Source organism: Pan troglodytes, chromosome 13, assembly GCF_028858775.2.
Source record: "Pan troglodytes isolate AG18354 chromosome 13, NHGRI_mPanTro3-v2.0_pri, whole genome shotgun sequence".
Taxonomy (NCBI): domain Eukaryota; kingdom Metazoa; phylum Chordata; class Mammalia; order Primates; family Hominidae; genus Pan; species Pan troglodytes.
The window spans coordinates 63305847-63330976 of record NC_072411.2 but is presented as its reverse complement, the minus strand read 5'-3'; the positions used below and the strand labels follow the sequence as shown (position 1 = coordinate 63330976).

The window sequence follows — 25130 nt, the reverse complement described above, 5'->3', positions numbered from 1 at the left end:
ACTTCTTCCTGGTTTAGTCTTGGGAGAGTGTATGTGTCCAGGAATTTATCCATTTCTTCTAGATTTTCTAGTTTATTTGCGTAGAGGTGTTTGTAGTATTCCCTGATGGTAGTTTGTATTTCTGGGGGATCGGTGGTGATATCCCCTTTATCATTTTTTATTGCATCTATTTGATTCTTCTCTCTTTTTTTCTTTATTAGTCTTGCTAGCTGTCTATCAATTTTGTTGATCCTTTCAAAAAACCAGCTCCTGGATTCATTAATTTTTTGAAGGGTTTTTTGTGTCTCTATTTCCTTCAGTTCTGCTCTGGTTTTAGTTATTTCTTGCCTTCTGCTAGCTTTTGAATGTGTTTGCTGTTGCTTTTCTAGTTCTTTCAATTGTGATGTTAGGGTGTCAATTTTGGATCTTTCCTGCTTTCTCTTGTGGGCATTTAGTGCTATAAATTTCCCTCTACACACTGCTTTGAATGCGTCCTAGAGATTCTGGTATGTTGTGTCTTTGTTCTCGTTAGTTTCAAAGAACATCTTTATTTCTGCCTTCATTTCGTTATGTACCCAGTAGTCATTCAGGAGCAGGTTGTTCAGTTTCCATGTAGTTGAGTGGTTTTGAGTGAGTTTCTTAATCCTGAGTTCTAGTTTGATTGCACTATGGTCTGAGAGATAGTTTGTTATAATTTCTGTTCTTTTACATTTGCTGAGGAGAGCTTTACTTCCCAGTATGTGGTAAATTTTGGAATAGGTGTGGTGTGGTGCTGAAAAAAATGTATATTCTGTTGATTTGGGGTGGAGAGTTCTGTAGATGTCTATTAGGTCTGCTTGGTGCAGAGCTGAGTTCAATTCCTGGGTATCCTTATTGACTTTCTGTCTCGTTGATCTGTCTAATGTTGACAGTGGGGTGTTAAAGTCTCCCATTATTAATGTGTGGGAGTCTAAGTCTCTTTGTAGGTAAAATCTGTGTATAGCTTTTGACTCTCCCCACATTTAGCTATTAATAGCCTATTCTTGACCAGAAGCCTTACCTATAACATAAACAGTCAATTAACACATATTTTGTATGTCATATGTATTTTTTTAAAGATGGAGTTTTGCTCTTTCATTCAGGCTGTAGTGCAGTGGTGTGATCATACTTCACTGCAGCCTTGAACTTCTGGCCTTAGCAATCTTCCTGCCTCAGTCTCCTGAGAAGCTGGAACTAAAGGCGCAAGCCACCTTACCCAGTTGATAAATAATCTTTTGTTTGTTAAACTGCTAAGATTTTTGAGTTGTTTGTTATGCAACATAAGCGTAGCCTCTCCAAGGCTTGCTTAGTGTCCCCCTTTTCTAAAATATTGCTTAGTATCCCCCTTTTCTAAAATATTCTTGCTGGGACTCTGACTGGGAGCCTTCTATCCCTCAGAATCCCTGTAGGAAATAGGTACGTATTTAAAAAACAGTTTAATGAAGACTTCATTAAGAGATGTGGGAGAGTTTAAAGGAACTCAACAAGGGAAAGTGTTAGGAAGGAAGTAGGTTCCTTCAATGGTAGGAAGCCATTACTACCCTTAGACTTAAAAGGGCAAAGGAAGTAGTTGTTACCAGGACCTGAGAGGAAATCCATAGCCACAGGCTCTGGGCCATCTGACAGAAACTATGGCCTTAGTGGAATCCAGACATTCTCAAGCTGAGACCTGGCAGGGAGAGAGCCAGAAAAATGAATACACTAATTCAAGCTTGTCCAATCTGCAGCCAGGAGGGCTGCAGCCCATGGCAGCTTTGAATGTAGCCCAACACAAACTCACAAACTTTCTTAAAACTTTTGTGATTTTTTTTTTTTTTTTAGCTCATTAGCTATCATTAGTTTCAGTGTATTTTATATGTGGCCCAAGACAATTCTTCTTCCAGTGTGGCCCAGGGAAGCCAAAAGATTGGACACCCCTGTGCTAATTTCCTTCTTTTCCTGCTCCCTTACCTCCTGCAATTAGCCAAACCCAACCAGAAGCCAGAAGGCAAGGAAGTCTTTAGAGGCCAGCCTCTCTGGGCAGAGAGCAGAGTGGGGAAGGTGCAGAACAAATGTAGAGGGGCCAACAGAAAAAACATCCAATGCAAGCCTCATCAAGTCTTGACATATCATGCTCTAGAAAATTAACTCAACAAATGACATCTAAGGAGGAATTTCATGGCCCAACCACACTTGACAATCACTTTGAAAGTTATAAGGATTAGGAAAAATGCACTGATTTTAGGGGACCATGCTGGGATATTAAATCAATTTAGGGGACCATGTGTGTCTTCCCTAAGATTAGTTAAAAATTACTTTAGAATTAATTAAAATTAAAACTTTAAAAATAAAAACAGGAAATGGGTATGTTTACATCTGAACTGAATAAAATTTAAAAATAAGATGATCAATGCATTTTATCTTTAAAATCGTGTTCCTACCGTCGCCATAAGTTGTAATTTTGGACATCCAGCAAACTTCCCACTCTAGTTTATTGTGAGCTCTTTCAGTACAGAAACCTAATCTTAAAACCCTAGTATCTTGCTCGGTTCTCAAGAAGTAGAGTAAATGAATGAATGAATGTTAACCACAAAAAGATTCTGCAGGATGGATAGTGAAGGAATTTATTTCATAGGTTACTTGAACAGAGTTTTTATCTGTGCTGTAACAACGCAGCCCTGTTTTGAAGGATGCACACAATTGTTGGAAGCGGGAACAGAAGTTTATTCTAGCCTGCCCCCCTCCCCTTGTTGTTTTTGTTTTTCTTTTAAGAATAATCGGTGAACTCAAATGAGTGAGTTATGTCATTATAGAGGTAAATTTATTTCTGCTATAAGTTTTTGAAAAATTATTTGCAAACTTTGCTGCTCTTTCGTTCTTTTTTTTTTTTTTTTTTTTTTTTTGACAGAGTCTCACTGTCACCCAGGTTAGAGTGCAGTGGCATGATCTCAGCTCACTGCACCTTCCACCTCCCGGGTTCAAGCAATTCTCTTGTGTCAGCCTCCCGCATAGCTGGGACTACAGTACAGACGCCCGCCACCACACCTAGCTAATTTTTGTATTTTTAGTAGAGATGGGGTTTCATCATATTGGCCAGGCTGGTCTCAAACTCCTGGCCTCAAGTGAACCACCCACTTCAACGTCCCGAAGTGCTGGGATTACAGGTGTGAGCCAACACCTGAGTAAATATCTGAAACGGAGGCAGAAACAGAGAGAATGAGAAGCCCTGTGAATGGAAGGGAGAGAGAAAAGGGAAAATGGTCCTATTTACAAATGACAGATGTGAAACTGGGGTTCACATCAGCAGTGTCACTGCCAGGAAGGAGGGTCATGCTAGCCATGTCACCAGTAGTGTGGCCTGCAGGGACGCTGACATGCTGGAGCGTAGTGCCAGCATGGGCTCTGGCAGCCACGTGGGCCCGCAGGAGGGTCCCGCTGCACAGCTGTGGGGTGAGGATAGACTGGGCGGTGATATCGGCCATTACAGGGGCCTCTTCTGCTGGCAAGAGTGTGACAGTAGCAAGTGGATGGACAGGCCTGTGTGTGAGGACGGAATGCAGGAGGGGCTCTTCTGCGGCTGGGTGTGGGGCCCTCACCAGAAATGTGGAGAAATGGCCAGGTAGCTGCATCATGTTGGCTAGTAGATTGGCCAGGGCTTCGAACTGAAGAACAATAATGGGGAGTAGCCGTCAGGCCCTGGGAGTGTCTGAGTGTAAGTGGAGATGGGTTTGGGGTCACTGAGGGATGCGTGGGAGCCATCCCTGTATAGATACAGGTCATAGGGAGATAGTCTCGTGAGGCCTGTGAGTGTCCAGGGTTCCCCTGGGTGCCTGGGGCTGACTGTGGCAGAAATCTGGGGAAGGCTGGAGAGAAGCTGGGAGACACAGGAGAGTCCCTGAAGGCAGGGGGTGAAGAGGTGAAAGAAATGGGGGAGGGTTGCAGTAAGGTCCGTGAGTTTGTAGGTGATTCCTGGGTGTGGGAAGCTGACCCCAGTTGTAATGTGGAGATGGTTGGAGAGTAGCTGAGAGAGACAGAAGAGTCCCTGAGGGCTGGGGGTGAGAACATGAGAGAGACTGGGGAGTAAGTCAGTGAAATTCGTGAGTTTGGTGGTGTGTCGTGGGTGCCTGGAACTGAGTCCAGCTGGAATCTAGAGAAGTTTTGAGAGTAGCTGAAAGAGACACAAGAGTCCCTGTGGGCTGAGGGCAAAGACCTGAGAGAGACCAGGGAGGACCTCAGTGAAGTCTGTGAGTCTGTAGGTGATTCCGGAGTGTGGGAGGCTGACTCCCGCTGAAATCTGGGCATGGTGGGAGAGTAGCTGGGACAGACAGGAGAGTCCCAGGGGGCTGGGGGTGAAGACATGAGAGAGACTGGGGAGTAACTCAGTGAAACTGCTGAGTTTGTAGGTGATTCCTGGGTGCCTGGAACTGACTCCCGCTGAAATGTGGGTGTGGTTGGAGAGTAGCTGGGACACACAGGAGAGTCCCTGAGGGCTGGGGGTGAAGACATGAGAGAGACCGGGGAGTAACTCAGTGAAACTGGTGAGTTTGGTGGTGATTCCGGGGTGCCTGGAACTGACTCCAGCTGAAATCTGGGCGTGGTTGGAGAGTAGCTGGGACAGACAGGAGAGTCCCTGAGGGCTGGTGAAGACATGAGAGAGACTGGAGAGTAATTGAGTGAAATTGGTGAGTTTGTAGGTGATTCCTGGGTGCCTGGAACTGACTCCCGCTGAAATGTGGGCGTGGTTGGAGAGTAGCTGGGAGAGACAGGAGAGTCCCTGAGGGTTGGAGATAAAGACGTGCTAGAGACTGGAGAGTAACTCAGTGAAAGTGGTGGGCTCGGTGGTGATCCCTGGGTTCCTGGAACTGACCCGCGCTGAAATGTGGGCGTGGTTGGAGAGTAGCTGGGACAGACTGGAGGGTCCGTAAGGGCTGGGGGTGAAGACGTGAGAGAGACTGTTGAGGATCTCACTGAGGTCTGTGAGTTTGTAGGTGTTTCTGGGGTGTGGGATACCGACTCCCGCTGAAATCTGGGCGTAGTTGGAGAGTAGCTGGGACAGACAGGAGAGTCATTGGTGGCTGGGGGTGAGCTGCTGGATGATGGCAGTAAGAACATATGGTATATTATTGATGAATGGGGTGACTGTGAGGAATCTCCAGAGGAGGACACGGGAGAACACAATGACATGAGTGATTGTCCTGCTTGGTTAGGAAAGGGAAATGTAAAGTTGTGGAATTCTGTTGATGACGGATGTGAGAGTGGTGAAGCCCTGCGGGATGATGTAGAGTACTTCCACATCCCTGGTGAGGAGCTGCCCCTTGGGTCTGAGTTTCTGGGAGGGGAGAGGGAGAAGCTGGGTGAGGCAGGCATGAATCTTGAGGAGTCAGGGCTGGGGGACCGCTCATATTCTCCCGAGACCTGTGAGTCTCTGGGGGACTCCTGGGTGCATGGGGCTGACTCCCGCAGGAACCTGGGGATGGCTGGAGAGTAACTGGGAGCCACAGGAGAGTCCCTGAGGCCTGGGGGTGAAGAGATGAAAGACATAGGGGAGGAGCACCGTGAGGCTCGTGAGTTTGTAGGTGATTCCTGGGTGTGGGGGGCTGACTCCAGCTGAAATCTGGGGTTGTTTGGAGAGTAGCTGGGAGACACAGGAGACTCCCCGAGAGCTGGGGGTGAGCTGCTGGGTGATGGCAGTAGGAACATGTGGTATATTATTGATGAACATGGTGACTCTGAAGAATCCTCAGAGGAGGACACGGGAGAGCCCAATGGCTTCATTGATTGCCCATCACGGAGAGGACAGGGAAATGGGAGCTTGTGGGATACTGGTGATGACAGAGGTGAGTGTGGTGAAGCGCTAGGGGATGGTGAATGGTAGCTCCGGATCCCTGGTGAGGAGCTTCCTCTTAAGTCTGAGTATCTGAGAGGGGAGAGGGAGAAGCTGGGTGAGGCTAGCATGGATCTTGGGGAGTCCGGGCTGGGGGACCGTTCATAAGACGAGCCAGACAAGACCCTACTGTTCTTAGGTGCAGACATGATTAGGAAACCTGCAGCTCCCAGGGACCCCTACTAATTTTCTAACCCGCAGAATGAAGGAGTGTGTGTGTGTGTGTGTTTGTGTGTGTGTGGTGTGTGGTATGTGCTCCTTAAGAAAATGGAAATAAACCAACCAATGAGACAGACAGACAGACAGAGATTCACTTGCCCAAGTGTTCTGTCCTGTCCTCTGAATCCGCTTCCAAGTCGCAAGACGCTGTGAGCTCCAAGTCCACGCAGAGTCCGCCAAACGCTCCGACCGCTGCTCCGCTCTGCGGAGATCTGAGTACAGGCCAGCCAGGGTGGGTTTAAATAGCCTCGGGCGCAGCCTCGCAGCGGAAAGGGCGGAGCTTCACTCCTCCTTTCCATCAGTCACCCCCAACTTTCCCAAGCTATACCTCGTAGGAAACTGTTCTCCTGATTGGATTTCATGCGCCACCTTTGGGACAATCTAAGAACTTACAAGTTTTATTGGCCAAATATATTATGAATTAAATGCACTGAAACACTGAAAACCAACTAGTGGTTCTGTGGTTCCCACGTTGTGGTTTTGACACCAGCAGCATCCTTGCAACCCTCAAACCCCGGAGATCCACAGATCTGTGTTGTAACAAGCCCTCCCCCTGACCCTGATGCATGGCAGTTTAAGAATTACCCGTGTAAGCGAAAAGACTTTGAAGAAGAGGTGGAGATATGCGTTGTATAAACATTCTTTTGCTCTGGAACCCCGTAGAGACTTGGGAGCCAGTTGGGTGGAGCATTCGTTGGATGAGGGTGTTCGGGTTAGGAATATCAAGGTGTGGCTCCAGATAATTCAATCATCTAATTAAGTTTCCTGTTATGCTAATCTGTTTTAAAATTCCGTTTGTGTAAATTCTTTTACTCAGACTGAGAATGGCAAAGCCTCAACCCCAATTTCCAGGGAGGGTTGAGAGCCTCAGGTTGAGTTGATCACCAATAGCCTATGGTTTAACCCATCATGCCTATAGAATGAGGTCTCCATAAAAACCCAAAAGGACTAGGTTTAGAGAGCTTCTGGATAACACTTCCTGGAAGGCAGTGCGCCCCTCCCCACGTGCAGGGCCCAAAATTTTTTTCTGAATTTTTTTCAATATCCGCTAAAATACAATGGGAAATGTCAGTGTTTCCCTGCGTGCTGTGAGCTCTTCCAGCAAATGAATGCAACTAAAACTGGGAGTGGTGGAAACCTGATTTATAGCCAGTTGCTGAGAAGCACAGGTAAAACAACGTAGGGCTTCCCATTGTTATTAGTGTGGGAGGCCAGTCTTGCGGGACTCGGCCCTTTGGAATCTAATGCTATGTCCCGGTAGATAGCGTCACCGTTGAATTCGAAGACACACATATGTTGGGAATAATTTTTCTGGTCATTTGCTGCATGTCTTATTTACAATACGTAATCAAATTCTTTATCCTGACCTTATGGCACCTGGGTTGAGAACCATGATTTGAACCAAAAATTGGTCTGTCACTTTCTGAGTTTGAAACTTTGTTTTGCCGTTAGCGTTTTGCTATTGCTTTCTCGTTTTCTTTTGTTTCGTTTTGTTTCTAAGTTCTGGGGTATATGTGCAGGATGTGCAGATTTGTTACTAAGGTAAACGTGTGCCATGGTGGTTTGCTGCACCTGTCAACCCATCACCTAGGTATTAAGCCCAGCATGCAGTAGCTGTTTTTCTTAACGCTCTGCCTCCCGAAAGGCCCCAGTGTGTGTTGTTCCCCTTCCTGTGTCCATGTGATCCCATTTTTCAGCTCCCATTATAAGTGAGAATGTGGCGTTTGGTTTTGTTTTCCTGGATTAGTTTGCTGAGGATAATGACTTCACATCACCAGTGTTTTTGTTTTTTATTATAAAGAGTAGTATTTTATTGAATAAGATTTACTCACAGAAAAATAAGCTTTAATCTACAATGAATGCCAGACTCTACAGCAGAAAGCAATTTTCTCAGTTTTCCACACACAAAGGTTCCTACTAAGTGAAAAAAGCCATAAAATTTCATCCACAAATGTACTACTCTGTCTCAAAACATCTCACATAATCATGCACTGTACTAATACCATTAGATCAGTTCTTCAGTCAGGTTAAAGTATCCCTCTAATAACTGATTTTTATAATGCTATCAATATCCACGCCCAATCAGTCTGCCATTGTTAATGGTGTACAGCATTATTGAATACAATGGAATTGATGAAGCCCATATCCACGGACAAACCGTGACTTATGATGGTTTTGTTTATGATTTTTCAACGTTATGATGGGTTTATTGGAATATTAGATGCGTTTCTAAGTTACACTGGGTTTATGAGTATGCGACCCTATACTCCAGAAACAGCTGTATAAAGAAAAACAGGTGTGCCTAATTAAAATATACTTAGTGACCTGGGATAAACCAATAGATGCTTACAACTGATGGAGAACCATGAAAGAGAGATAGCGGTAAATAATTACAATAACACAATTTTCCAGCACCTGTCGAGGATTCCCCAAAAAGACGCAGAACGTAGGATGCACCTAAGGCATATGAAAGAGAGAGGGCAGAAGGAGTAAGAGAGAAATAGGAAGGAAGGAAGGAAGGAAGGAAGGAAGGAAGAAAGGAAGGAAGAAAGAAAGGAAGGAAGGAAGGAAGAAAGGAAGGAAGGAGAAAACACCCGGTGTTACTAAAACCCCCAAAAAATGGTTTCCCCCTGTGGATAAGGCTGCAATGTGGATGAATCTTGAAAATATTGTGCTAAAAGTGTTATGTCAGTCATCAAAGCTCACGTATTGTGCAATTCCGTTTATAGGAAATGTCCACAATATGGAAATCTATGCATATGGGGTTGATTGCTCTATGCAGTTGTTCCCTAGGGCTGAGGGTCAGGGAGAGGGTTTGAGACAGAATGAGGAGTGACAAATGTTCACAGGGTTTTTCTCTGGTCGGGGGTGATAAAACGTTCTAAAATGGATTGCAAATTAAAATTGAATGTGCACAACCACAAGCATAGTAAAAGCCCTTTCTTCTCTTTTATTTTTGTTTGTTTTTTAGAGATGAGATCTGTGTTGCCCAGGCTGGAGTGCAGTGGCATGGGCGGGATCATAGCTCACTGCAGCTTTGAACTCCTGAGCTCAAGCAACTCCCCTGACTCATCCTAGCTGCAGTTCTGTAGCTAGGACTACAGGTGTGCACCACGACCCCTTGCAAATTTTTTATTTTTATTTTTATTTTGTAGAGATAGGGTCTCACTATGTTTCCTAGGCTGGTCTCGAACTCCTGGCCTCAAGCGATCCTGTAGCCTCAGTCTCCTAAATTGTTGGGATTACAGGCATGAGCCACCATTCCTGGCCTCTTATATCTCATTATTATTATTTTGAGACAAAGCCTTACACTGTCACCCAGGCTGGAGTGCAGTCGCAGGATCACGATTCACTGCGGCCTCAAACTCCTGGGCTCAAACGATCCCACCTCACCCTCCAGAGTAGCTGGGACTACAGGCGTGTGCCACCACACCTGGCTAATTTTTTGTTTATGTTTTATAGAGATGAGGTCTCTCTATGTAGCTCAGGCTGCTCTTGAACTCCTGGACTCAAGTGATCCACCCTCCTCAGCCTCCCAAAGTGCTGGGATTACAGGCCTAAGCCACAGGCCCATCCACTTCTTGGCCTCTTTTATATCTTTAACCAGTGAAGCTTTAAGATCAAATACTGTTTATTCTCTATTAGTAACATACTACTTTTGGCAAATCTCACAACCATGGAACACCTACCAATCAGTTTCAACATGGAGGTTAAGAACAACTGCTCTCCAGCTTGGGCACATAGCCAGATCTTGTCTCTGACTTAAAAAAAAAAAAAAAAAAAAAAGCAAGGAGCAGTGGCTCACATCTGTAATCCCAGCACATTGGGAGGCCAAGGTGGGAGGATCACTTGAGCCCAGGAGTTTGAGGCCAGCCTGGGCAACATGGCAAAACCCTGTCCCTACCAAAAATACAAAAATTAGCTGGATGTGGTAGCACATGTCTGTAGTCTTAGCCACCCTGGAGGCTGAGGTGAGAGGATGGCTTGAGCCAAGGAGGCAGAGGTTGCAGTGAGCTGAGATGGTGCTACTGCACTCCAGCCTGAGTGATAGAATCACACGCTGTCTCAAAATAAATAAATAAATAGCCAGTGTGGTGGCCTATACCTGCAGTCCCAGCTGTTCAGGAGGCTGAGGCAGGAGATCGAGGCTGCAGTGAGCTGTGATCACACCACTGCACTCCAGCCTGGGCAGCAGAGCAACACCCTGTCTCAAAAAAAAAAAAAAAGAAAAGAAAGAGAAAGAGAGGGAGGGAGGGAAAGAGAGTGAGGGAGGGAGGGAAAGAGAGTGAGGGAGGGAGGGAAAGAAAGAAGAAAGAAAGAGAGAAGAGAGAGAGAAAGAAAGAAGAAACGGAAAGAGAGAACAACAGCTCTGCGGCTTACATAATTTACATTGTTAAAATATTAAGTGTGAAGTATGCAAACATGAGAGCCCATGTGCTTAGTTTATAAGAGGTAGGAAAAGATTTTGAATGATTAGTTATGTCTGTGTTCTGCTGAAGAAAACTATAATAATTCTTGTGACAGGACCTACTGTCATTTATGATAAGAATCTATTTATAAACATTTACCTAGAGATAGTTTTTTTTCTCGTTTTATTTTATTTTTCTAAGAAAAGGGCCATATTCAGGTAGAATTACTTACTTTAAATACTTTTAAGGGTGGATAAAGAGGGATTGGTTAATGGGTGCAAAAAATGCAGTTACGTAGTAGAAATAAGATCTAGTGTTAGGTGGCACACTAGATTGTTATTGTTAACTATAGTTGCCATAGTTAACAATCATTACTTTGGTTAGCAATAATTTATTATATATTTCAAAATAACTAGAGGAATGGATGTTGAATGTTCCCAAATAAGTAACAATGTTGAGGTGATGGATATCCCAGTTACTCTGATTTGATCATTACACATTGTATGTTTGTATAAAAATACATGTACCCTGTAAATATGTACAACTATTATGTAGCCATACAAGTTAAAAATTAAAATTATAAAATGAATTTTATGATGATAGATATTATTTGATATAGAAAATTTAAATAGTGTAGCTTAGAAATATATAAATGGATTCATAAGTTTTGTTTTTGAGACAACGTCTTACTCTGTCACCCAGGCTGAAGTTCAGTGGTGCAATCATAGCTCACTGCAGCCTCGATCTCCCAGGCTCAAGCAGTCCTCCCACCTCAGCCTCTCAAGTAGCTGGGAGTACTGGCCCATGACACCATGAGCAGCTAATTTTTGTATTTTTTGTGGAGACGGGATCTCAGTTTTTTGACCAGCCTGGTCTCGAACTCCTGGGCTCAAGTGATCCTCCCACCTCAGCCTTCCAAAGTGCTGGGATTACTGGTATGAGCCACTGTGCCTGGCCTGGATTAGTAGTTTTGATAGATGAGGAAAATTAACATATCTAAATATTTTGTTTCCAGATACTGGAGGTAAAGCTGAATAACTGTTGCGGGCCGGGCGCAGTGGCTCACGCCTGTAATCCCAGCACTTTGGGAGGCCGAGGCAGGTGGATCACGAGGTCAAGAGTTCAAGACCAGCCTGACCAAGATGGTGAAACCCCCGTCTCTACTAAAAATACAAAAATCAGCCAGGCGCAGTGGCAGGCGCCTGTAATCCCAGCTACTCGGGAGTCTGAGGCAGAATTGCTTGAACCTGGGGGGCGGAGGTTGCAGTGAGCCGAGATTGTGCCACTGTACTCCAGCCTGGGTGACAGAGTGATACTCCATCTCAAAAAAGCAAAAACAAAAACAAAGCTGAATAACTGCTTATTCATTTTTTCCCTAAGAATTTTGATATACTTGTTAATAAAAATTAAAATGTTATTATGCTTTGCCTTTTTAAAAACTGTTAAAACAATAAAAATGATGAATGAGAAAGAAATGAATGTTTTAAAAACTATTAAAACAATAAAAATGATGAATGAGTAAGAAAGACAAAAAGAAAAAACATAAAGATAGAAATGGAAAATGCTACAAATACATATTGAGCACTGCAGGAGTCTAGGAAAAAAATAACTATTTTAACAACTCTTTTAGACTTTCCTTTAGGGTTTCTGACCACATACAGACATGAGTTATTTGACCCTCTTTTCTTTCTTCCTTAGACTCACATATCACTGTGCATTTAGATTGAGTCAGTTCAATGGCAACATAAGGTGGAAAACCAGCTAATTTTCAATGTATTTCACTATTTTTCAAGAAAATACTGTGGTTCCCTATTGTTTATCATATAAAATAGATCTTTAAGGAATGATTTCTTACATAATCCTAATGCCATTCTCGTGCTACTTCTTTTTACTCTCCACCTTGGCCTCTGCATCAATATTGCATGTTAATTTCAATTTTATGCTCCTATCTTTTTTTTTTTTTTTTTTTTTTGAGACGGAGTCTTGTTCTGTCACCCAGGCTGGAGTGCAATGGCGTGATCTCGGCTCACTGCAACCTCTGCCTCCCGGGTTCAAATGATTCTCCTGCCTCAGCCTCCTGAGTAGCTGGGATTACAGGTGTCCACTACCACGCCCTGCTAATTTTTGTATTTTTTAGTAGAGATGGGGGTTTCACCATGCTGGTCAGGCTGGTCTCGAACTCCTGACCTCAGGTGATCCACCTGCCTCGGCCTCCCAAAGTGCTGGGATTACAGGCGTGAGCCACCGCACCTGGCTTATACTCCTAGCTTATATGCATTTTGCTCCTTCTTTGTCATTTTATATCTGTCACTCTCTTCTAGCTCTTACTCAAAACATCTTAAATCCTTCCTTGTCGAATCATATTCCATCTAACATATTTCCGTTGAGTTTTTACTATTGACTAGACTTGCATATCTATAGTAACAAAAGGGTCAACAAATTAAAGGAACTAAAGCTTATTGAAAACTTACCATAGCCAGGCAATGCCACTTATGGTTTTACATAATCGACATTATTAATTCTTTATAGAACAAAAGGTTGGCTCAGAGAATTTGAATACTTTGCAAACAGGCTAAAAACTAAAAATTGGCAGAACTGGGGTTCAATCCATGGCCATCTATTTCTAAACCCTATCTACTCTTCATCTCGTATACTGCCTCCTAATCCAAAATGGTGGCTGATTAAAAAAAGAATTCCAATTTTAACTTTGGAAAAAATGTATTTTGTATTTATGTTTGAACATAGCAGTGTCCAAAAGTATAGAAATATATGTCAAACCAAATTATAAGCCCATACTATAAAATTTAATAGAGTTACTTTCTCTTAGGCTGGCACAAAGCACCAGGATAAGCAGGAACCCCCTTTCTTGAGCTTTGATTAGACGGTAGTCATAAGTTTGGAATGCCTTTTATATTATTTTTTCTATGAAATATTATCAGTTGTAATTAACCCCTTGTCATTTCAGCTTATTTTGTTAGATTATGAGCAAAGATTATTTTTTCTTTCAATGTTACCTATTCCCTAGAATTTGTCTAGTTATATAGAGTAGTTATTTAATACACACTTGTGGGTTAACTATAATCAGAAAACCCAGTTTGCCTTATGACCAGCTAATTTCTGAATGTATAATAATGTCCCATGTAACCACCCTCATCAAAGAGAGGATTCTACTCCATATTAATAAAATACAAGGAAATAATAAAATGTAAGAAAACTATTCCCCATAAGATGCCTGTACATAATAAACATATCTATAATCAATCTCCAATGAAGTTTTTTCTTAAACTCTATTGGTATTGACTTTCATTTTGTATGCTCTGTATCTTCCCTATTTACATTAACAGTATCTTCATCATCTTTGACTTCTTCCTCACTTTGTTATCTTCAGCCATCTCTATTCCTTTCAACTTCAATAAACAATCTTCAGTTCAATCTGTGCAATTTAAAATACACAATTTTAAAAAAGATTTTAGCAAGTCCTCTAGATATTATGCTCCCAGCTTATGTGCCTTTTGCTCCTTCTTTGTTATTTTATATCTGTCACTCTTCCAGCTCTTACTCAAAACATCTTAAATCCTTTCTTGTCTAATCATATTTCATCTACAATATTTTCTTTCAGTACCTGTTCAGTTTTTACTATTGACTAGTCTTGCTTGCTCATCTATATTAATAAAAGGGTGAAAGAATTAAAGGAACTAATGCTTATTGACAACGTACCATATGAAAGCCAGTTTCATATTACTTTTTGCCACTAGATGGCGCCTATGCCTAAGTAACAATCCCTATTCTTTAAGTTAAACTATTTGGGAAAAAACCTTGTCTTCCTTTGAGGTAAATCCAACTGGTGACTTTTCATGATAGGTGAAATGTACCTCTTTAAGAATTAAAGAGGCCAAGCATGCTGGTGCACGCCTGTAATCCCAGCATTTTGGGAGGCCGAGGTGGGCAGATCACTTGAGGTCAGAAGTTTGAGACCAGCCTGGCCAACATGGTGAAACCCCATCCCTACTGAAAATACAAAAATTAGCTGGGCACAGTGGTGGGCACCTGAGATCCCAGTTACTTGGGAGACAGAGGCAGGAGAATCACTTGAACTTGGGAGACAGAGATTGCAGTGAGTTGAGATCAGGCCACTGCATTCCAACTTGGGTGACAGAGTCAGACTCTGGCTCAAGAAAAAAAAAAAGAATTATTCCTTAAGAATTGTTACTTTTAAGCAATCCATCTAAAAGTGGTGACACATTTCTCTCCCTTCCTAAACTAGGGTTTATAAACCTGTTTCCTGATAATTAATAGTGATCATCAATCATGATACTACACAATGACATACAAATTATTCTGAAGTATTTGACCCTACATTAAATGGCCCCAGATAATTATACATTTTGAGATAACTCTTTACAGTATTTTAGTAGAATTGTAATTTGAGGCTTGTTTTTAAATAAGCATGTTTTTCCTTTTATCCAGATAGTACTTTTTAAAAGCAACTACTAATAACAAATGTCTTCTTTCCCCAACTTTCATTTATAAATATTGCCACCTTTCATGTACTGTGTTCAAATAAACCAGATAAATGAAGTTATTAGAATTGGGTCTAATACAAGTCTTATTTGTGAATTACATGGGCTTTACAATATTTTATGGAATCTGTTTTGTGTGATCTATGACATCTAGATCATTTGAAGTACTGAGATGTTTTGATAGTTAAAGTTGCTTAAAAGTGGTATATTTTAAATATTGATTATATTTCTAATTAATAACTGAGTTCTAGAGCATTCAAAAACTTGAATGTTATTTCCTATATTAAGATTCCCCTTTGACTTCTGTTCCCTTTTAATTTTAGCATTAATAATATTATTGATTCCATTAAAGTGACTGCAGGTCTGATAACTTACTTATTTTATATAAGCAATCTTAAGTCTTTTTTTTTGGTCTGAGACTGAGTCTCGCTGTGTCACCCAGGCTGGAGTGCAGTGCAGTGGCATGATCTTGGCTCACTGCAACCTCTGCCTCCCGGGTTCAAGAGATTCTCCTGCCTCAGCCTCCTAAGCAACTGGGATTACAGGTGCATGCCACCACACCCAGCTAATTTTTGTATTTTTTAGTAGAGACAGGGTATCACCATGTGGGCCAGGCTGATCTCAAATTCCAGACCTCAGGTGATCCGCCCACCTCTGCCTCCCAAAGTGCTGGGATTACAGGCTTGAGCCACCATGCCTGGCCTGTAAATGTTTTTCTGTGACTACTGAAAAAATAATTTTGTTTATAAAAGGGAAATATTTAAAGAAACTTAGGACAAGCATGAATATTAACCAGTAAAGTCATTCTCAAGCTTTAGTATGCATAAGAATCAAGTAGAGATCTTGTTACAATTGTATACACATTCCAGGGTTACAATGCCAGAGACTGTTTCAATTGGTATGAGGTAGAGACCAGAACTGTGAATTTTAAATAAACACTGCAACTAATTCTTTTACCTCTGTGCTCGTCAAGATTCTTAGCTTGCCCTTAGGAAGAAATTCTCACTTGATGGATGTGAAGTTGAGTGTTTTGTTTTGGATTCAAAATTAAGATGTGTTATAGAGCTATAACTTACAAGAGGAAATGTAGTTCACATCAAAGCCTCTACTAAAGTAATACTTAAAATTTTATTTAATACTTATCTCAATAAATAATACTTGAAGATATCTCTTATTGTCAGAATGACATCTGAAGATAGTGTACTAAAATCATTTCAGATTATTATTAGTAAAACTTTCTAATATGCAATTATGAAAAGTTAACTAAAATTAAGGTAACTATATCAGCTTTTTTTACAGTGATCCTTATTTTTTAAAATACCAACTCTTTCTAAAAATCAACTTTTGCTGTCTTTACCTGGTAGTAACACTTTTCCATTCCCTTTAAGTGACCCTGTTTTGAGCAGTGTTAACACCTTAGAAAAACTTCCAGATAAATGTCGTGTATCTTTTGGTCTACTTTAACAACAAAACGGACTCTCCTTGTTATCCTATTTGCTCAACCAATGTACATTCTTACTCCTGTGTTTATACAGTACAGTCATTAGTAGTTTTTACTTTTCTAGTCTTTTGGACCATTAAACTAGAGTTTATTATCCTCCAGGTGATGAATCTTATTTACAAATTCATTGCAGATCATGTGTGGGCAGCATGATTGCTGATCCTGCCTAACGAATACATTTAGTGTTTAATTTTTTTTCTGTTGCTATTTTCTAATTTGAAGTGGGTAGACCAAAACCAATTAATTCTATTCCAGTTTTTCAGTACTTTGCTGCATGCTTCTTCTGTCACTACAGATGCTTATGACTCTTAATGTATAGCTTTAAATAACATTGATATTAGAGATGTGCTGATACTAAATTACATGCTTCTAATAACTGTGTCTTTCAGGTAAACCAGAGCTGCTAATTACTTTAAGGTTTTTAAAGTCACATCTTCATAATTTAAATTAATTTACCTTTACCAAAACTGCTTATAATCAGATTGCTGTAATAATAATCATAGAACTAGAAATATCTAAGAACATTTGAAAATATGGCTCAAAGACTATAATACTTAGCTTAAGGTAGGTATCTGAATTTTTACCAGTTTTCTTATATCTACATATAAAATTAAGAAATAGACATGTGAGGTATTTTAGATTTAGAAGTTAATAGGTTTTCATACTCCTCTGTTATCTAGTCAACCAAAATGTAGAATGAAGTAGAAGAGGAGCTTTGGATTTGTAAAAACAAGCATTCATTGAGGCTGTCAAAAGACTCCAAAATTTCTAGTGATGTTTACGAAGCTTTTAGCATTAGAGTGAGTGAATAGGAAAGTGAATTAAATGAACAAGTAAATATTTATGTAAATTTATCTTGACATATCCAAAGCCCTAATGTCACAAGAATCTAGCATGTAATAGAAGTATCTTCATTTTTCTTTCATTTAAAAAAACTGTGAACTGGTTCTATATCATAATATTAGGTTAATGACACTTCAACAACTTCAACCTTAACATCATAATAGACAACCAAGTACCAAAAAAACTATGTGACATTAAATAGGACTCGATACTTGGGAACAACAAGAGTAATAAGTGTGATGCAAATGGATTTAAGTATAACTATTTTTAGTATGTGTTATATTTCTAGCACTGTGCTAGGTATGCTTATATAGGTTATTTCGTTTAATCTTCAATCCTATACATCTTTTGCAGATGAGGAAATAGTAACTTGTTCCTGGCTTATTAGTTTTCCTGTTCTCAATTATATATGCCCCAGTAATAGCAAGTATTACCACCCCTAGAATTATTAATACTAAGGCCGTGTAAGTACAAACATCATCAGATGGGTGCTTGAACTAGATGTGTTCAAAATTCATCCAGCTCTGAGGTTCTATAAATTTATATAACAGTGTGCTGATTTAGATAATGGAGTGCCTTAGAAACCATGCAGCTAGGGCACAAAACCAGTAGGACAATATGAGTATGAGGCAGAAACCATGTCCCGATACTCATAGATAAGCCACATCCATAGCAGTCTATCCAGGAAAGTTTGGAGCTGATTATGAATATAAAATTAATTGTATGCCCTTAATGCTCCAAATCTTAGTAAAATAATCACCTAGTAACTAAAACATGAGAAAGAACTGACTAAAAAGGAACCAATCCCCCAATTTTTTAAACAGCCAACTTAATACTCTCACCTACAGAATGAGCAGAGGTTAGAACATTCTAATCCTATTTTTCCGTAGGACACAAAAATAGAAGCCGCTTGCATTGAAATAGTACTGTGACTAAGCCTAGCCTCACTGTTGCATGTTTCTAATTGCATGCACTTCAAGGTTTGAATTTTTTTAGAAAGCTATTAAAAAGTGGGAAAGTAGGCCCTAAAGTATGACTTAGAGTTTACTTTAAAAAATTCAACTACTTAAAATTCACTAGTATTTAAGGCAGTGTTATTTTTCACTTCTTTTTACTTTATTCATTTTCATTTTTAGAAGTAGTCATACAGATAACTTATATGCTCATGTGCATGGACTTAAAAAAATAACAACCTGGACAAATAAAAATGGCCAGTTAAAAAATATAGAGGAGAGAATAAAGAATATTTAATAAAGTTTGCCTTACTTTAATATTATCTTTTGGCTACTTTACATGATTAATTTGAATTTGAATGAACTCCAATGGCAAAGAACTCCTAAGTGTTTGCTCCAATGAATTGGGAAGAATGTTTGGTTTTTCTGCTTAATCTCTCAGATATTTTCGCATCTTTTCTGTAGTATAGTTGCATTTTGTGAGGCAAGTTGGTTCTTAGAGTCAGTCCCTAATTTCTCATTCAGATTAATCTTAACTCTATTTTGTATTGTTGTAAAATATATTTAATATGAAACCATTTTAACTATTCACATTGCTGTGCAATCATCACTGCCGTCCATCTCTAGAACTTTTTCGTCTTTCTTAAAAACCCTCATTGTTAGATGTAGAAGTGGGAAATTGTTGCAGCATTTTTGTGACACCCACTCTACCTTTCTTAGCTAGTTTCCACAAGATAAACTTGCCAAAGACCTTCTAATCTGAAAGGCCGCATTTATCTGTAAATGCTAATAGGATGAGGTAGCTAAGTAAAATCATGACATCAAAAAGTGGATGGGCCAATGAAAATTATGAGGAGTAATAAGGATGTCTGCAAGCTCATAGATGTTTTGAACTATCTGTAAAATTATAATCATATATTTGAAATAAAAACTTTTTAAAACCACTAAAATGAAAAGCTAAAGTTATGAATTCCTGTAGCATAGAATTTTTTTTCTCCAGAATATGAAATATGGCACACAAGATAGGAGTTTATGTTATATTGGGGATAAAAACTTGTGAAAATTCAATTCTTTGTATATTAATTATTTATATATCTGAACATATTACCATAGATAATGAATCTCCAAAACAGCTTCATATGGTTGTTCTGAAAATGTGTATGTAAAATAAGACCAAACTCACTCTTCCAGGAAATCTATTCATTCCATAATTTGGTTTTCAATTGAGCCTAACCATACCCCAGGTGAAAATAACAAGATCCAGATATGTCAGTATTGATGTACATATAGGTGGTTCTTTTATTATAATTTGTGAAATGCTTGCAAGCTGTCTTGGTGGGGGATCTCACATGGAGAGAGATAATCAAGATACAAGATGACAAAGGTCAGTCAAGTTGTGCAGTTTCGTGAAGTGATCAAGTACAGTATGTTTTAAACAAGGTAAATTGTTGGCCTATTCAAAGGTGAGGTGCTACGGTATAACATTTTAGTGCAAATTATTTGATATTTTAAAAGTTATTTCTTGTTATTTCTCTTCAGTCTAAAGTGACTGACAACACTTCTGAAATCACTTGCTTCCATTTGAGTGGCATTTCATTAAAACATCCCAAGCTAAGATCCCTCTTTATTCCTTTATTAAGAACTGCAGTCTACATCAAAACTGTCTACAACCAGGAGCTGTTTGTATTTATGTCTTTACATTAACTACTTTTCAACTGTATTGAGAAAATCACTTTTGTTTTTCAATTACTTACTGGATTCTAAAAGAAACAGTTGTCAGAAATAAGTTTACAGTGGCGAATGGCTGCTTCAATAGGTGTAAAATCAATTTGTAACTTTTATTTAAGAAAAGGGATCTGCCAAACTATCCACTGTTCCTTTAGTTACCTTTTTTTGGCAACAATGATATAACTAATTCCAAAGGGAGAATGTTGTTCTTTAAAAATCAAAACAGCGTACTTTACCACCAAGTCAATCATATCATGTGCTGTATTGACATTTTTGAGGAGATAAGTTTTTTTCAAACTTTCTTCTTTATATGTCTGTATTTTCTCCTTGCAATGATATGGTAATCTCTTCACTCTACAAGTCAATCTATTTAAGAATCAAAGTTTACAGTGAAGGGGCCAATGATCAAACTTATGTAGTGTTAAGATGGAGGAATGGGCTGGGCGCAGTGGCTCACACCTATAATCCCAGCATTTTGGGAGGCCAAGGTGGGTGGATCACTTGATGTCAGGAGTTCGGGACTGGCCTGGCCAACATGGTGAAACCCTGTCTCTACTAAAAATACAAAAAATTAGCCGGGCGTGGTGGCACACGCTACTTAGGAGGCTGAGGCAGGAGAATCGCTTGAACCCAGGAGGTGGAGGTTGCAGTGAGCCAAGATCATGCCATTGCACTCCAGCCTGGGCAACAAGAGCGAAAACTCCATCTCAAAAAAAAAGAAAAATAAATGGAGAAATGACAACGGCTGCAGAGGAAACGGATGGACCAACTATGCTAGCAGGTGCTACGCTAAAATAAAGCTTATAATTTTAAATTTTTTACTCTTTACATTTCTCTTGAGATCAACTTCTGCACTTCAAAATCAATGACTAAAATTGCATAAGCAAGAGTGGTAGGTAGATATGTTGTCTAATAGAGTTAGATTGGTGCCAATCTTCATTTGGGGTGAAAGGACCATTGTTAATTTGCAAATTTTTTAAAAAGGCCATATAAGACATTTAGGTTCTTACTTAAACATATCAAATTGCAATGAAATTGCAAGGTGGAAGATTTTGGTACAAATAATAACTGGAGAAGTACAATGCTTGCAAATACTCAGAAAATAATTTAAAACTACCAAAGGCAAAGTATTAACGGCCTGCATTTGAAAACAAAACTGTTGCATTGAAGCTTAGCCAACTAGGCAAAAACACATGGTTCCTGGGGACCCCGTCAAGTGGATAAGTTATTTCGGGTCTACCTGAGGAGGGACAAAGATGAGAGGAGCCATTTAAGAGCAGTTCTGCTTTCTGCCTCTTTTGTTCTTGCCAGGGTGCCCATTTTTAAAGTATTCAAACAAAGAACCACAAACCGCCAGTCACACCATAATACCAGCTTGTGTTTACATTTTCAGCTCTCCGGATCGTGATCCTATTCAGTGCACACAGAGCTAGTGCTCGTGTACACGCGCCCGTCCGCCATCAGGAGGACTGAAACTGTAAACACAAGCTGGTATTTTGGTGTGATCACGCTAATATGGCGGTTTGTGAGGTCAAGGGGTGGAAGGTGAATTATGGATCCAGAATTTCCTTGCTTTTGTCAGTTTAAGTCAGGCTGCTTGCGAGTAGCTGCTTTTCAAACTTGAATAACTCAGCTATTTTAAAGCAATGGAGACCTACCTTAAATAATTAGAGGGGCTACACTGGAGAAGTGTCTTCCCAGGAAAGTAGTGGAGGCTCCATTCCGCAGAACCTTTAAAATTAGACCATGAAAGGCATGTAACAGCCTCGTTCTCAACATAACCATGAGTTGTTCATAGCATAAAGTGTTGGGTAAAACAACCCAAGGTCTTTATAAAACTTCTCATCTCAATGGAAAACCATTTAGGTGGCTTGTTTTATTATTAGAAGTTCACTTAACAAAAAAATGGAAAATAGTTTATTTAATTGTCCAGTGTACCCTAAAAAGAAATGAACCAAGTTTCAGACAGAACTCGGAATACTTTTCCCACTTTGCTGTTGAGGAAAAAATTATCTTTGTTGTTTAGTTACAGGTAGGTAATATATCTTTAACCAAAGTTGTGCTAGATGGGGTCTTCAAGGTTATTTGGATTTTGATGTACTAAGAAAATATCCTCAGTAGAAAAATACCAGAAATGGCACTCCAACTCACCCTACCAAGGACAAGAAGCAGATCATTAGGAACAGATATATTGGAGCTTGGCCCTGTAAAAACATAGGATAGGTAACAAATACATAAAATTAGTTGTATAGCCTCATTTATTCCTTCGTAGAGATACAGGTAAGTATAATACTTTCATTAATTGTAAGAAAGTATAACATTACTAAAGTCATCCAAGTTAGATAAATGGAGGTTTCGGTAAACGGGATGCATTTATACTACTATTAGCTCTTTTGAGTGAAGGTTACATGAGGACTGGTTATGTTTCCAGCAAAGCGATTTTAGATTTCATTCCTGCTGACAATATGGACATTTCTTTCAATGTGTATTATTTATATTTGTGTGAAAAATAGTTCTAAAATAGAAGTCAGTTATCAAACTGCATATAGAAATGGAAAACAAATTTTTTTCTTCATATATGAATTTATTTCCAGTTCATCCAAATTCAGTTCGAAACAAAGTTTGAAAGACAGAAATTTTTTTCACCTTGAGGTGAACAGACTAATAGTAATGAGTGTGTATATATGTGTTGGATATTATATATGTGTATTTTTAGTTGTCCAGTAGAGACCAATCATTTTCGTGACAATATTGCAGTTTCTAGAAGTAAAAAGTTCATATGCTCCTTTGGTCCATTATAATCTTAAAGCTTTCTAAAAGCATGGAATTATCAGCCATCAATATTTTCTTGCAGAAACCATCTCTGGACTAATACAGAACAATTAATGACTTCTTCCCCTTCATGTACATGTATTTATATGTAATAATTTATGTAATAGATGCATACAAATATCTATATAATAAGCAAACCTACAAGTAAATATCTAGAATACTAAACAATCCATATTAGTTTAAGTGAATTCATTTCAGGGTTATCTTGTCTCTTCTATTAGATCATCAACTATTTAAATACATTTAATATGAAAGTACATTTAAATGAAAGTTGTAGCTCCCAATAGCATCATTCGTTCTGTTGATATTCAATTAAGATGACAGTGCTTATGAAAAATGGAGGTGGTGAGAAGTGAGAAGAAAACAGAAGGTAGCTGGGTGCACTGGTGTGCACCTGTAGTCCCAGCTACTCGGGAGACTGAGGCAGGAGGACCTTTTGAGCCCAGGAGTTAAAGCCCAGTCCAGGCAACCTAGGAAGACCTAATCTCTAAAAGAAAAAAAACATAAACAAAACAGAATATAAAGAGAAGCTAATGTCTTGCAAGACTGTTAAGACCTAAGTAAGATTTTTAACATTTTTTTGTATCATATCATTAACATGTCTTTTGTTGCTTGTTCTTCAACAACGTATCCTTTCTCCATTGACCTTAGAAATACTATTATAAAAGGAAAAGGGAAGTAGATTTAAAGAACAAAGAAAATAATATGAATGATTAAAACCAAACAAAAAGCCGCATTATTTATTGCTGAATTTTCCTGCTTTAAGGTTTTTACCTGCCTATTTCTTTCTTGGAATGCGTTTATAGAAAAATGTATGAAAGCAGCTTTATTTTCTACTTGTTGAATTAAAAACTTTTCTTCCTGGGAAGATGAGTGGCTATTTCTGAATCTGAATCGTTAAAGCAGTAACTATCACTAGATTTTGTTCCATCTTATTAGTATAATACCTTTTCATTTAGAAAATAGCAATAAATTTGGCCGGGTGCAGTGGCTCATGCCTGTAATCCCAGCACTTTGGGAGGCCGAGGCGGGTGGGTCACTTGAGGTCAGGAGTTCAAGACCAGACTGGGCAACAATGGTGAAACCCTGTCTCTACTAAAAATACAAAAATCAGCTGGGCGTGGTGACACACACCTGTAATCCCAGCTACCAGGAGGCTGAGGCAGGAGAATCGCTTGAACCTGGGAGGTGGAGGTTGTAGTGAGCTAAGATTGCACCACTCCATTCCAGCCTGGGCAACAGAATGAAACTCTGTTTAAAAAAAAAAAAAAAAAAAAAAAAAAGGCCGGAGGGGAGGGTGGGGGAGAAAATAGCAGTAAACTTTAGGAAATCATGCTTTTATTTGCAGTTCTTCTGCTGACCAGATCAGATTCTGTAGAGGCCATATGCGATAAGGGATGCCTACATTTTCTCCTTAATAATCTTAATATTAGAAGTCAGCTTAAAATGGCCTTAAATGAGACAGGCTTCAACCATAAAAAAAAATTTCCTCTTTTCAAGGAAGACCTCTGTTAAGATTAAGTTATGCTTCAGAGAAAATAATGAAAGACTTGGTTTAGATATTCAGGATTTTATAAAGTGGAGATCAAAACCTGTAGCTGAAATCTAGTGAGAGTGAACAAGTAAGTTTAAGCATTTGTAACATTTTAAAAATTTACTTTTTTCGGAAGGCAATTTCTCAATATATGTCAGCATATCTCTTCCTTATTCATTATTTAAAATATTTCTCATGATAAAACAGGTAAAAACAAAAAATAATTGTGTACCTAAGTTTTAGATTGTAAACAAGTATATACAAAAGTAGAGCCTAAGAAATGACAAGAGGTAAGTAATGTTTTTTGTAATTTTAATATTTGAATTACAAAGGTCTATATGGACAAGACTTAATCTCAGCAATAAATAATGTCTTGTGTGAGGTAAGCAGATAAATAGAAAATAAAATGTCAAAACAGTACATGAATACATATTAATATCTACTGGGATTCAAGTAACATAAGTTGTACATAAAGAAAAACATTAATAGAGAATAATTAGAGAATAAGTATTTCATGTTATACTCAAAAATTGTTTATCAGAGAAATGGTTCTCTGTGTAAAAATTGCTTTTAAAAATCAAAAGTTTGTTTAATTATTTCATACTTAAATGCATGCTCATCATTAAAAATTAAAACAACACACCAATATATATTAGAGTAAAAAGTGAAAGCTCTTCCCCACATCTTAAAACACATCATTTTATCATCAGAGGTTAATATGATTAAAAGTT

The 25130-nt window shown here is 39.2% G+C and overlaps 1 long non-coding RNA gene across 1 annotated transcript in view; it reads left to right on the top strand.

The window, feature by feature from the left end:
- The window catches only part of LOC129143309 (uncharacterized), a 38162-nt gene extending 26257 nt beyond the window's left edge, over window positions 1–11905 (top strand). Inside the window, exon 2 of the long non-coding RNA XR_008546615.1 lies at window positions 11504–11905. This is a non-coding gene — a long non-coding RNA (uncharacterized LOC129143309). The remainder of the gene's footprint in view (window positions 1–11503) is intronic.
- The last annotated feature ends 13225 nt before the right edge of the window (window positions 11906–25130 follow it).